The sequence below is a fragment of the Rousettus aegyptiacus genome, unplaced genomic scaffold (assembly GCF_014176215.1).
Source record: "Rousettus aegyptiacus isolate mRouAeg1 unplaced genomic scaffold, mRouAeg1.p scaffold_m13_p_11, whole genome shotgun sequence".
Lineage (NCBI taxonomy): Eukaryota > Metazoa > Chordata > Mammalia > Chiroptera > Pteropodidae > Rousettus > Rousettus aegyptiacus.
Window position 1 is genome coordinate 59,901,422 of NW_023416286.1, and position 14,807 is coordinate 59,916,228.

Below are 14,807 nucleotides of genomic sequence, written 5' to 3' on the forward strand. Positions count from 1 at the left end.
TAATCTGAGTGCTGTTATTTTTTTGTTATTTTAAATTCCAGTAAAATATCCATAACATAAAATTGGACCTCTCCTATTTTTAAGATTTTCTCAGTATTTGAATATCAAACTCTGCTGATTATTCCCTAAATCTTTACATGGAGATATGGGCTAATCAGGAATCAGTGGACCCTACAATTTTACAGGCTTTTTTGGACCTAGTTTAAAGAGTTACAACTCCCGCCCCCTAGACTTGTCTTTGGTGGATATATTATTTAAGTATCTGGGGAATTGTCTTAAGATAATTAAACTTATGGCCTAATTAATTCTTCCCTCACCACAAAGTGCAGGCTACCAGCACTTCATCCATGACATGGAGGAACTCTCATTGCCCATTACCCTGCCTCCTCACCATAACCAATTGTACTTGTCTTTCATTTCCTGTTGCATACAACCCCCTCCTGTTCCAGTTGATACTGATATTTTGGTTGCAAAGAACAAAGAGTCAGTTCACTTCATATTAAATGGAAATAAGGAAAATGTAGCTTAGCCATATTAGAATTCAGAAGTCAGACCACCAGTTCTCATGACAGAACAAAAGACATGGCTAAGGTGACTCATAGAGACTGATTCATTTCCTAAGGCTCGCATAACAAAGCACCACAATCTGAGTGGCCTAAAGCGACAGAAATGTACATCTGATAGTTCTGGAGGCTAGAAGTCAGAAACCAAGGTGTCTGAAAACTGTAAAGGAGAATCCTTCTTTGCCTCTTCTTAGCCTCTGGTCATTTGCTGGCAATTCTTGGTATTTCTTAGCCTGCAGCTGCTGCACTTTAACCTCTACCACCGTCGTCACATGGTGTTCTTCCCTTGTGTAGTTGTGTCTTCCTATGGTATTCTCTTTTTACAAGGACACTAGCCATATCGGATTAGGGCCCACCCTAATGACCCTCATCATACCTTGATTACATCTTCAAAGATCCTTTTTCCAAATAAGGTCACAGTCACTAGTATCAGGACTTCAGGGTTAGGACTTCAACATGTCTCTTTAAGAGACACAGCTCAATGCATAACAGACACTGATCTAGAAGGTTGTTTAGGACCCACTCTAGCAACTAGTATACCTTACTGCCACCTCGGAGAACAAAATTTTATGGATACTTGTTATAGTGTTCCCCTATTAACATGCTTTAGCTTTTTTATCTTCATCTTTAAAAAAAAATGTTTTCTGTCTACCAACTGCTAAATTTTCTCTAAAAATCAATGAGAGAATATAATTATTCTAATGAGGTACCTACTCTGTTTTTGTGCAAAGCCCTCCTTCCTAATCACCACTGAGGCATTTGACAAATCTATATATTAGCTGTCCAGGATACAAAGAAAGCTTTTAAATATAGAATAAAATTATTAAAATTAGAAATGTATGCCTATTACTTAAAGAATGTAAGTTATGAAATTTAAAGAAGTCACATATACAACATAAATCCACCTTGCCAGAGAGATGTATTGTGATATAAATTTAACATACAATGAAGTGATTTATAACTATCTGTATATTAATGTTTCTTCAGGAATCATAACTTTTAATTACTTGAATTTTACACATTTAAATTTGCAAATACATTATTACTTAGTTCCATGTTAAAGACTATATATGTACTATATATATGTGAGACATGATAATGTGTATGTGTATAATTATAATTGAACTCAGGGGACCCCCATAATGATTCAATAGCAGAGAGGAAAAAAAATCAAAACCAAACGCAATAAATCATTTAAATTATATGTTTAATAGCTTGTGGCTGCATTTTTTTACACATATTCATTCATGTGAGCCTTTCATATTTTGCATTGATTTAAAAGCCTTTTGTTCAATGTTTTATAATTATGACCTCATGTAAATGAACTCAGTTGAAAAATTTTACATATTCAGATTAATGGGAAAAGATATAAGATGTTAACTTGCATTATTGAAAAGTAATTTTTGTGTGTTCACCATAGTCAGGCTCACTATAAGAAATTGCATGGACTCGATGATTAAATGACTGTAACTTAAATGCTGTTTAAAATCATGAAAATGATAAGTTGTTATGTAGACTCAATGTTTTTGAGAAGAAAGTATTTAATTCATAAGGGACTTTTTAATCTACCAACTTGAAATGCTATAATCAGAGTGTGATTTATTGTATTTTCCAAAGCATGAATCAAATATTTTGATTGCCTGATAATGTTTTGGTTTTAGTTATTAGTGTAGTTTGTTTTTTGTTTTACTGCATTTGAAATATACGAGTAGATGATTTTCATAGGGGTATAAGCCTCAATCCTCATTTGGTTAAAAGCTGAATATGATACTAGAACTTTGGCAAGATGCGTCTCCCAAATTCTCTGGAAATTCTGCACCCAGAAATTGCTGTGGTGCATTGAATAGCAAAAACGAAAAATAGCGTTACTGCTGAGTTTTGCTTGAGTCTTGTTTTTGCTTGAGTCTCCATTTATACATGGCATGAGAGAGCCATCTACAGAAAGTTAAGAAAAGAACTATCTCCTACAATAAGAACAGAAAGTCTAAGGAAGTCCGTTAAGAGACATTACTCTGTGGTGACATGTTGAGCATTTTGCTGTCATATAGTGGACACAGGATTGGAGCCAAGAATGGGCTCAGACACTAGTAGGCAGCTCTTGGAGAGACTTAAAACCATCTTGTCATAGTAAAACAGGCCAACATTGGCACTTAGCTAAGGTCCCAAAACCTCTGATGTCAGGCCACAGAGACCAGCCAGTTACCAAGAGTCTGGGACAGCAAAATCAAAAAGCAAGCCATAGATTTGATACAGAAAGCCCTGGGCCAGCATTAAAAGAACTGTTTAAGACTTTATGTTATCTTTGAGGCAGTATCCCTCCAAGATAATGAAGCTCCAAATTCTGAGGAGGTACCACTTTGTTTTGTCAGAATTCTGGTAATTTTCTGTAATTTCTGCTAACTGGTATCAGCAGTTTCTCCTGACTCCCTGACACTTGTTTTCGTTGGGATCTTGTAGAAGTGACTCTGTGAGCACTTGAGTTATTTTTAATCACTGGCTATTTTTCTTTCACCCCAACTGGACTGAATTCCTTGAAGGGAAGAGATTTTGTATTTGTTTTTTGTTTGGTTTGGTTTGTTTGTATATTTACTTGGTTGGTTAGTTCATTGTTTGGTTTGTTGGTTGGTTAATTTATCACTGGCTCTCCATGAGGTAGGTCAGGGCTTGTAGTAGGGGTTCAATAAATGTTGAATAAATGAATCCTTGCAGCACATAGTGGTGATGGCACCCTGCTATGCCTAAATCTAGAGTGATCCAGGATCTGAGCAATTTGACAGGGTAGTCATGACAGCAATGCCAAATAAACTAAAAGCTAAATATACATAATGCTTGCTATTTAAACACATCTTCAAGCCCCTTCAAACTAAATTGTTGTCCCCATGCTCCTTCTACATAGTAACTTCAGAAGGGCAGAAATAATCAGAACGATGTTATTTAATATAGATGGTAGTGAACACTTACTAAGGGTTATATGCTTGAGGTAGCAACTAATAATTTGCCCATTCTACAGATTTATTCATTCAAAGTATTTTTAATGTAGATTATGCATTTTTCAATGTTATATACTTGGTTTTGATCATTGTACTATGGTAATGTAAGATGTTAACATTTGGGGACAATGAATAATCGATAAAGGGTAAATAGAACTCTGTATTGTTTTTGTAACTTTTTTGTATGTCTAAAAAGTTTCCAAAATGAAAAGTTTTTTAAAAAATATTATTTGAGCACTCTTTATGGGCCAGATGGTATTCTAGGTCTTGGGAACATACAGTGAAACGAGCAAAGTTCCTGTTCATGGAATTTAGAAACAGACAAGAGAACTTACTTCAGAGACCATACACCTTGTCATTATGTTATCATATAAGGAACATTAAGTATGCCTGTGCAGGAAAATGAATAGAATTTTGGATAGGAGTTGTGGTTTATTTATAAACATCATGAAGCAGAAATGGTACCAAAATAATTTTGTTAGGATCAAATATTTTAAGTCCTCTCCTAGCTTATAATATTTTTAACATTTTATTTGAAAATTTTAACAATGCAAAACACTTGAAATAATCAAATGAAATCCTATAAATCTTCCTTGTAGTTTCAACAATTTTAACATGTTGCCAAATATATATACCTTTTTTGTTGAATCATTTGAAAGCGTGTCACAGACATTTTAAATTTTATAGATCTCCTAAGAATAAGTCTATTCTCCTATGTAAATATAGTTTCTTTGTCACACTTAAGAAAATTAACAATTTTATGATATAACTAAGTACCCAGTTTATAGTCAAATTTCCTCTCAATTTTTCCCAAAATGTCCTTAATAGCTATTTGATTTTTCAAACAGGGATCCAATCAAGGTTCACACATGGTATTTTGTTATGTCTCTTGCATCTCTTTTAATCTAGGACAGCATTTTCCCCCATAAGACATAAACCTACAAATATTCAGGCTAGTTTTATTGTAGAATGTCCCCATATCCTGAATTTGTTTGTTTTCTTCCTTCTCTGTATTTCCTGTAAACTGGAAGTTAGGTTTGGAAGTTTGAATAGATTCAGGTTTAACACTTTGATTCGAATTACTCCATATTACAGATATTGTGTATATCTGATTATACCTCATCATAAGGCATATGACATCACCTTGTTTCACTCTTGGGATGCTCAATTTGATCATTCAGTTAAGGCAGTGTCCCCAGATCACTCCATTGTAAAGATATAATTTTCCCTTTGTAATAATAGGTAAACTCTCAGGTAATACTTTGGTACTGTTCAAATATCACATTCTCCAAACATTTTACCCAGTGGTTTTAGCATCTATTCATGAGTCATGTATGAATCAAGTATTAAATAAGGAGTTTAAAATGATGATTTTCTGAAATATTATTATTCCTTCTTATATTTATTAGCATTCTTTCTCCTACCATCTCTACTTTTATCCCTTTTCCCCTCTCTTTCTTATCACTATGGATCTGAAGTTATTTTTTATTCATTGTACTATACTTAATTACTAACATCTTTTATTTCAAATTATCATAAATTTGTGTGGTGAGAGCCTCTTTGAGCTTACCTGACTATTCATATTCCAATTCATCCCTCAATTCCTATTTAATACTATTTTAGCTGTGAAGCACTTTTTAATAAGAGTATTAAGTACTTCCCTCTCCTATTCTATTGTGTGTTGCTTATATCTTCATTATCATAATTAACATTTTTATATGATAATTATTTATAGGTTTGTCTTTCCACTGATCTATAAGAATTATGAGAAGAGACATATTTATACTTAGTATCCTCAATACTCAGCATAGGGCCTGGTGAATGTATATTATGACTAGTGTAATGAATCAATTAGTTCTTTTGGCTAGTTTATCATTCCTCTTCAAGTTCGTTCTTCATTTTTTCTATTTTCTTTTACTGAGGTATAATTGACATATACAAGTATAAGATATTTAGAATGTACATCGTTATGATTCTACGTACGTACACATTGTGAAAGAATTCCCTCATCTACTTTATTAACACATCTATCACCTCACATACTTATCCTTTATTTTTTAGTGATAACATTTAAGTTCTACTCTTAACAAATTTTAATTATACAATAAATACAGTGTTATCAACTCTAGTCACCAAGTGTTACATTAGCCCCTCAGACCTTACTCATAGCAGAGAGTTTGTACCCTTTCCCCAACCTCTTCTTATTTCCCCCACCACCCAGCCCCTGACAGCCACTTTTCTACTCTTTGTTTCTATGGTTTGACTTTTTTCTTTTCTTTTTTTTAGATTTCACTTATAAGTGATACCATATAGTATTCGTTTTTCTCTGTCTGCCTCATTTCACTTAGCATAATGCCCTCAAGATCCATTCATATTGTCACAAATGGCAAGATTTCCTTCTCTCTCATAGCAGAATTATATTTCATCTCTCTCTCTCTCACACACACACACACACACACACACACACACACACACTGCATCTTCTTTACACATTCATCTGTTGACGGACATCTAGGTTGTTCTACATTTTCTTGGTTCCATATTTACTAGAGCATCGAGGGGCAGGACCCTCTTTTAAAAGGAAGAATAATCTCTTCAGGAGTTTTAAAGATATGGTACTTGTCAAAAACATCCAGTGATGTCCTTACAGAACTTTTTCAGACCTTTTGTATATAGTCCAAGAACTTCGAACTCAAGCACTACACTACTTTCTTATTGGTGCTCCCCTGGCTCCCAGGTGAATCACTGGGATAAGAAAATAAAGGCGATGACAATTCTTATTTTCTATAACATAGCAAAGAACTTGTCTTGATAATAAGACTTTTTACTCTGGACCATGGAAGAATCCTCAGTTCTTACCAATTACTGAGCCAACTAAAGACATATTTTAGTGCCACAACTGTCTTACGGAATTGAATTGCTTCAGAGTTAAGAATTTAGGTGAAACATTGCTGATGAATAATGGCTGAAATGGCTTTTAAGACTGGCACGATGCCATTGTTATCAGTGACAAAATGCTGATGTTTTCTTTTACCTCCGCAAAACCACAAATGATGTTTCTTTTCCAGCAATTAATCATGAACTAGTAGGATATCACTGTCACAGCCTTTTTAAACTGAGTCAACAAAAAATAATAGCTAATAGTAGTCTGTGGAGCACTCTAAACTTTCCAGACCGTTTTTAAATATCTTATTTTTTATCTTCTTCTTCAAAAAAAATGCAAGGTTTGAACTGAGATCCATATATCCAACTAACCATAACTTATCTTTATTTGGATTCCTCACAAGTGCTTCAAACTCAGTATCCCCCAAACTCATCAATTCTCCTCTTTCAATGAATGTCAACACTAATTGCCAACTTGCCCAAGCCACAGTCCTGAGGATGATCACTCCCATGGTTATTTCTTTAATGTGTCTTTCCCTTACACATTCAATCAACAAAGATTTTGTATTGACTTGAATCCTACGTATCACCTTGCTGCATCATACCTCAAACTCAGTCTGTTCAACATTGAACTCATCTCTTTTTCCCTAAGATCTGCTCTATCTTCTTGGTGAATAGAAGCATATCTATCCAGTTATCTAAGCTAGAAAATGTTATGTCAGTCTGAATCTCTCATGCTTGATATGAATTGGACATGCAGTTTGTTTCTTTTTTTCCAGCCCTACTCTTCTGTCTTGTTGACTCCACATTCTCTCTTACCTGAGCTATTTCCATCATATTTTTCCTGGTCTCTGGGCTCAAGTTTTTTCTACATATTGCTTCAGAATAATTTTTCTATCATGTGTCTGATAATACACTTTCCACTAAAAATCATTCTCAAAAATAGCATAGACTTATGGTTCAAAAACAAATACAACTAATTTATTGTGTTAGAATTTAGGTTAGTGGTTAACTTTAGGGAGAAAGCTGTGGGTAATGACTGTTAGGAGGCAGGAAGGGTACTGCCAATGTGTATTATTTTCTAAATTTGGTGAAGGCTACATAAATGTGAGTGATAAATGTATAAAAATTCACTGAATTGTACAAGTATGATAGAGCACCTTTGTGTGTACATGTTTTTCTTTAATCAAAAAGTTAATTAAATAAAAAAGAATGGATTAGCCAGTTATGTTCGTACCAGGATTGAGCAATAGCTTTAGTTTTTTTTTACACCTCTTCATCATGTTGAGTTTTGTTTTCAGAATCAAAATTGTTCTGGTCTCAATAGTTAATCATTGACAACAGGCGAAAAGTCACATATTCATTCTTATTTATTATGGATAGTTGGGATCTGTGGATTTGTTTCATGTCATTGTGATAATATACCACCTCCCTGTGAAACATTCTCTCTTCCAATGGGCAACAGTTCATCTACTCTAGGGAATGATTCCTGTCAGCTCTCTTTTGTCATCACACTTGTTTAATGCCCATGTGAGGCAGTTTAGTGAGACAGAGAGACATTTTGGTGTCACTAGCATCAATATGCTGATTCAGGGACATCAATATGCTGATACAGGCTCAACTCTATGCCAGCTGGTATTACTATTCAACTCTTCCAGCCTGACTGAATTAGAGATAAAAATGAAAGCCAAATGCCTAAATATAAATCCAGACAAAACAGCAGAGAAACTAGTAGGCAAAGAGACACCTTCTGGGTCAGTGGCAGAATTTATTCTGACATTTCTAATTATAGAATCTTAGAACATAAATTTTAGGTGAAGATATGACTTAAAATTCTCAGTAGGATTTAATAAATATCCACACTAATGCTCCCACCAGTTTGGGAAATGTATAAATAGAAAACTCTGCTATGTGAACACTAAAGTTATAACAATAGAAAACTTAAAGGTAATTGCATAAAGCACTTATTAATGATAAAAGGATATAATGCATTACATAATAAATATTTATATTTATAATATATAATACAATAATGTAATAATCATATATTTGCATTTTAGTGCCTACAACGTACTAGGCATGCACAAGGCATTTTATATACATTATTTTATTTAATGTAGTTTTACATAACTTCTTGTAATATACTACAATAAAATAAGAAACAGACGTTTATGTAATTCCATGCCATTGTTCTTAGAGTTATTATCATCTCTGTTGTTTTTTGAGTATCTATAAAGTGTCCACATTGGCAGTTTAATCTTTACTATTATACTCACATATGTTAAAATATTAATATAATTCACCAAAATACCTAATTCCTGACTCCAGCTTCTCTATAGCCAACTGTCAGGAGATTTTGCCAGGCTCGACTGATGTTCTCCAGCGAGTCATACCTATCTATTGATCCATATTTACCTATTGCCTATCTCCTCTCTAAGCTGTTTTTGAGAAGTACATTCATATGCATCCCACCTATTGCAGAAAGTTCAGCCCCAGATGTTCTGGATGCCAAATGATTCAAAATAAAAAATTATTGGGGCATGAGACCAAAGGACTCATCTAAAGGATGGTTATACAGTTTGGGAGGAGGAAGCAGGACATTTGAGCTAAAGGTTTTGATGAGAAGAAAGAAGCCTGAAATACAAAGGGGAAAGTATAGAAGCCAAGGATGGATAAAGCAGGGAACTTACTAAGCAGAATAACCTGTGCCCTCTCAGGATGTACTCCAGGTCCCTTTTTCTTCCAATGTAGTTGCAACTAAGAGTAGTGAATGACCTTTAAACAGAACAAATAGCTCTTTCAAGTAGTGCTCTGGCAACTCTAACTTATGTTCAGAAATGCATTCACACTAAATTAAAAATGAATGATATAAAATTAACAGTGGAATGGGGAAATAAAAAAGAGGTAACAGAAAACAAAAAGATACTGGACCCAAAGTGGAATGGAGACAAAAATGAAAATAAATTACAAGGTTTATTAAATCTCCTAACATTGTAAAACCTCCTCTCACTTTCTCCTCAACTCTCTGCGTGCTTCAATATCTTCATCTGAAACAATATACACAAAAAAACAAATTTCCTATTTGATGTGCTGCTTAAACTGCCTCCATGTTTCTTTCTTTCTTTTCCAGAATCCCCATTTCCTATTTCTAGAGCTGAAATATGCACTCAGAAGCAGATAAGATGGTAAATAGGAAGAATGAATTACTCTGGTTTTCTTTAACTAGGCAAGACTGATCAAGTTATGGCTTTCAAAATAAAATGAATTGTTATTTGATTATATTAAGATCAGTTGCTGGGTCAGGAGGTTTTTAAACCAAAATTACACAAATGACGTAAATTTTCTTGGCTCATGATACTTGATATAACTAATTTTAGACAAAGTGATTTTTAGCACTTACGGCTGCAAATATAACAGATTCAGAATAACCATCAACACTAAGTTTTGATGTTTTGGTAATTTTGAATTATAGTATTTCTACATAAAAGCATGTCTTAACTTACTGCCATTTGACCTTCAAAAGATTCCTCAACCAATTAAACACACATTATGGTACTTATATTAGACTAGAAGACATCTATTTATAGCAGACAGTCCTTTTCCTGATACTTGCCTTACAATTGACCTCTGGCTTCTAGAATTTCACTCCTCTTTTACAACCTAATTCATTGCCTCAAAGTGAAACATTGAATGTAAAAAGGATACATGGATGTTGCAACACAGCTAGTTGTCTACGCTCAACACATCACTCCCTAATTCTTTAGTGACAGAATCCCAATTTTGTTGGGTGAGATAAGGAAAATGTGTATATTTCTCAGACTCTCATAATGCAGGAGTAGGCAGGTGGCAAGAACTAGCTAATGAGAGATCAGAAGAAGCCATTTGCTAGGACTTCGGGGAAAATTTATTAAATATACCCAATTCGATTGGCACCCAAATTTTGCCTGTTGTCCTTTCTCTTTCCTCTTCCTCCTGCCGGGAATATACAAATGATACCTGGGGACAGAAGAGTCATCTATGATGATGAGGCTAAAGTCTACACCTTAAAGATGGCAGAAAAAGAGAACACAAATGATTGGGCACCTTTGAGCTGTCATAGTGGATCTAAGCTGCTTATTTCCAGTTTCGCAAAAGAAAAAGTTCAGTTTCTTACTAGTTTAAGCTACTCTTATGAGGTTGTTGATATTGTCAGCCTAAATCAATCTCTTAAGTGGTACGTTGAGAAATGATCTAAGTGAAGCATTGATAGAGAGACAAAAAAAAGGGTCTTGTACTTATACAAATATGGAAATTATTTACTTGAGTAGTTCATAAATTAGCTCTGGAATTAATTCTAAATTTTCTGTTTCAACAATAACTTCGACCAATTAGGAAAATTCAAATTAAGTTCCAACATAAGGGAACAAAATTTTTTTTTTTAATCTAATGAGATGATCGATGTTAATTAAACTTATTGCGGTAATCATTTCACAACATATGGAAGTCACTTATATAGTGCTGTATGAAAATTATATATCAATAAAACTGGTGAGGAAAAAAGTAGACTATTATCAATATCTTTGAAGTTCTTTGTAGGCCCATCTTTGATCTCATCTTCTTTTTCTCACCAAGAGATGTTCAATGTAATTAATTTTGTATTAATCATTCCCTGGCTTTCATTAGAGTCTGCATGTATCCCTAAAGGTTTATCGTTAGTACTATCTGTTTTTAAACTCTATGAAAGAGACTCAGTATATATATTCTTTTGTGACTTGTTTTTTCACTGACATTTTTTTGAGATTCATCCACGTTTATCTAATAGCTGCGACTCATTTATTGTCACTGCTGTTTAGTATTTCAGTGGACATGTGAGTTGTGTCCAATTTTTTGTTATTATAAACAAAAATTCTGTAAGCTTTTTTATATAGGTTTCCTGCAAAACTTTTTCTAGAGCAGAAGTTGCCATCCTGTGTCCCCTGGGCCATATATGTATGGCTTGGGAGTTAAAAATTGTTTTTACATGTTTTAATTGAAAAAAGCAAAAGGATAATATTTTATGATATATAAAAATAGGAAATTTAGTGTTGTATTTTTTCAGGTATTTGTTTATGGCTGCATTAATGCTACAATGGCAGAGCTGTCATCTTAGTCATCTATACTTCGTTCAAAGCATAGTCACACCACCTACTCTGTGAGGCTTTTCTTGAGACTGCCTTCTCCTTTACTTCCAGTCATGTTTATTTTAACATGCCAGTCTTTTAGCTCTCATCACTTAAAATTCATTATAATTCACTTTTTATGTACTAAACAACCTTCTCAACCAAATGAAAAAGTCACTTGGGTTTTAGACCATGTTTCATGACACAAATGTAACACAACAGCTCTACAAATGCTTGTTTTTGTTGTTGATAATTATGATGGCACTTTTCAGATGCTTTCCTAGAGACTGAAAGAATTTGTACAGCTTCATAAAGTGCTAGATTTAATGTCAGTAAATAATTTTAATGAGAAATTCACTAAAGCTGTTTGTTCATTTGTTTATTTGTTCAATAAGATTTCTTTAAAATTTGTCTTCTTCTTTTGGACTTCCATAGAATTAACTTTTCTCAGAAATAATTTATTAGCATATGTTCTTATGTCTTTACTACACTGTAAGCCCTTTGAAGACATTAACCATTTTATTCATCTCAGTATTTTTTTCAATATATGATACAGTCAGCTTCCCATAGATGATATACAATATATTTTGAATGAGTTAATGAGTTTGTACATAACTAACTATACTAACTTCTATTAGAAGATGTAAAATCAGAGCATATGTTTGTCTTCCACCAATATGTTTTAGTCCTATGTATTTTGTTGAAGAAACAAAACAAATAATAGAAGCATCAGTAAAGTGACTTAGCAACTTTTGAATGCATAATTATAAAATACTGACCATGTATGTAACTATAGAAGGTTGTTGTTAAATAGCAGATTTCAAGTTCTTATATCATCCCAAATGATTGTTTAAAATTATATATCTCACATGCTTAATTCGCTATTTGAAAGTCACTATAATAAACTACACTAAAAAAGTTTCGTCAAACTTGCCTGAGTTATACATTTGTAGTCTATTTTAAATAAAACACACAAATTTATAAAATCAAATTTACTGACACTTGAGTAAACAAAACAAAACCATTATTCAGTTGATTATGTCTTTAGTATAATCTTGCCTACGGAGTAGAAATATAACAAATGTAACATCTATAAATTCTTCTCAACTGGGATGAAGAGTAGGATTCTTTTGTGCATTTAAGATATTCAAATTTAAAAATAAGAATAAATTCTTTCTTATAGTAGGGAAAACCTGGAAGACCTACAGGGTGGTATTTTTAACAAGCCATTTCAACTGTGAAACTTTAGGTAGAGAAAATTAAAGTTTTATTATACTACATGATAATTTGGCAGTAACTTTATCCTCACATAGCATCACTATTTTCATTTAATAAATACAGTCCATCCTATACCTAAAAAGATTCAAGATGATTTATTCTATTAAATACAATATTCTTATTATAAAGCACTCATTAATCACTTCTTCCACATACAGTGAAAACTGCTATCATAAATTTTCATTCATACTACTCCATTATGAATAACTTTGAATAACATTTTGCTAAAAAATATTAAATTACAATCATATCCCTGAACTACATTCATTTCACAGACAATCTGTATTAAAGGGTTATTGATAATGGATGGTAGAATGCTTTCCTGCTCCTCTAACTTGAGTGACCTTTGCTGAGCTACTCAAAATTTGCATTTTAATTTTTTTATCTTTACATAGAAATGACATGTGGAAGAGACTTTAGTGTTGCTTCAGTACCTTTGAAGTTCCCCCTGGTGAAATTTGAAACTGGACCCATACAAGAAAGCAAGGAGAGACCAAAGAGAGAAGCAGTCCACTCCAGATTGGTAGGCAGCAGGTTTAATAAGCGAGGGAACTTAGATATGAGTCTTATCTTGGGCAGCTGTAAGACAAGTAGATCTTTGCACCTGTCATCAGAAACCTAAGCGTTTCTATAGAGGCTTTAACAGGGTTCAGTCACATACACAGTCCGGATGGTATCAATATCATTACTATCTCAAGGCTGCTTCCTTGAAGTGGCTCCTCACGTGGGAGAAATGGGTGGAATGTACATTCCAAGGATGGGAGAGTGGGTAAGGGGCCTCTGATTGCCTGGGTCCAGCTCTCAGGTTAACCAGCAGTCACATCCTCTCTCAATAACCTTCTTTACCACTTAAGTATCAGGCAGTCCTACTCTTCCTTTTGTTCTGCAGATGAGGATAAGGATACAAGCCTAGGAATGAACCAATCTTAGGAATATTTCAAACCCACTTACATTTCTAGAAAAATACTATGTAAGCTAAAATGTATAATAATATAAATGAACTTGGATTAATTTTATTCTCTTTAAACAAGAAATGTAGCACTCCTCAATATTCTGAACTCAAATATCCTGAAATGTATGTTAACATGTTTTAGTAGTGTCCTTTAATAGTGTATTTTTTGACTATTTATAGGCAAATCATTTAAGAAATTTGCAACCCATCATATAAATGCTAATATTTAAGACATTCACTGTCAAGATTTAATTTCCTTCATTCCATAATTTCGGTCAAAAGTTCAGTCCAAAAGTAAGTAGAAATGAGAAATTAATTAAAGCTAATACTTTTGAAAAATTCATAATACATTATTTTGTTATGCTCTATTGATATAAATGAAGCTCCTTACTTATCTGCCTTAGCTTTCTGCCTAGTTATCCATAAAACAAGGACTCTTCAATATTTATTGAGCCCTAATGACATGTACTAGGCTAGGTTCCGCAAGAAATGTTAAAAATGAATAAAGCATGAGCCCTCAGGGAATATGCCATCTCTGGTAGGAGAAATAAGTACTGTATTCAAATTCTGAAATGAGAATTATAAGTGTATATGACAGTTTATTTAAAATAAAGAACTTATGAGAATAAGCTCATACCAAGTTAGATCATACCAAGTGGGAGAAATTGAAAAATGAAGGCTAAACTTAGGAAGTGAGACCTGACCAGAATTTCCAGAGCAAGATCTTCTAAGGAAAGGTATATACTCAGTAAACAAGAGGAAATGAAAATGTCAAGTGCTTACTTTTGGCAACTTCAACAGCTCTAAATTCCCTATAGTGCAAGGGAGTAATGGGAGAAAAAGAATGGATCAGTGTATCCCCTAAAGTATTTTTCCCAGCCGTTGCTTCTCTTTATCATATAATTTAATATTTATAATAAATTTATTCTCTTCTGAATAGAAAAATAATAATTCCTGAATAGGATCCAGAATCTTAAGGCTCCACCTCTGCTCAGCTAAATAA

At 33.5% G+C, this 14,807-nt stretch overlaps 1 long non-coding RNA gene across 1 annotated transcript in view; it reads left to right on the plus strand.

Annotated features, from left to right (window-relative positions):
* LOC107517658 overlaps positions 1 to 14,807 on the plus strand; it is a 34,845-nt gene that overhangs the window by 19,078 nt on the left and 960 nt on the right. The window lies entirely within an intron of this gene.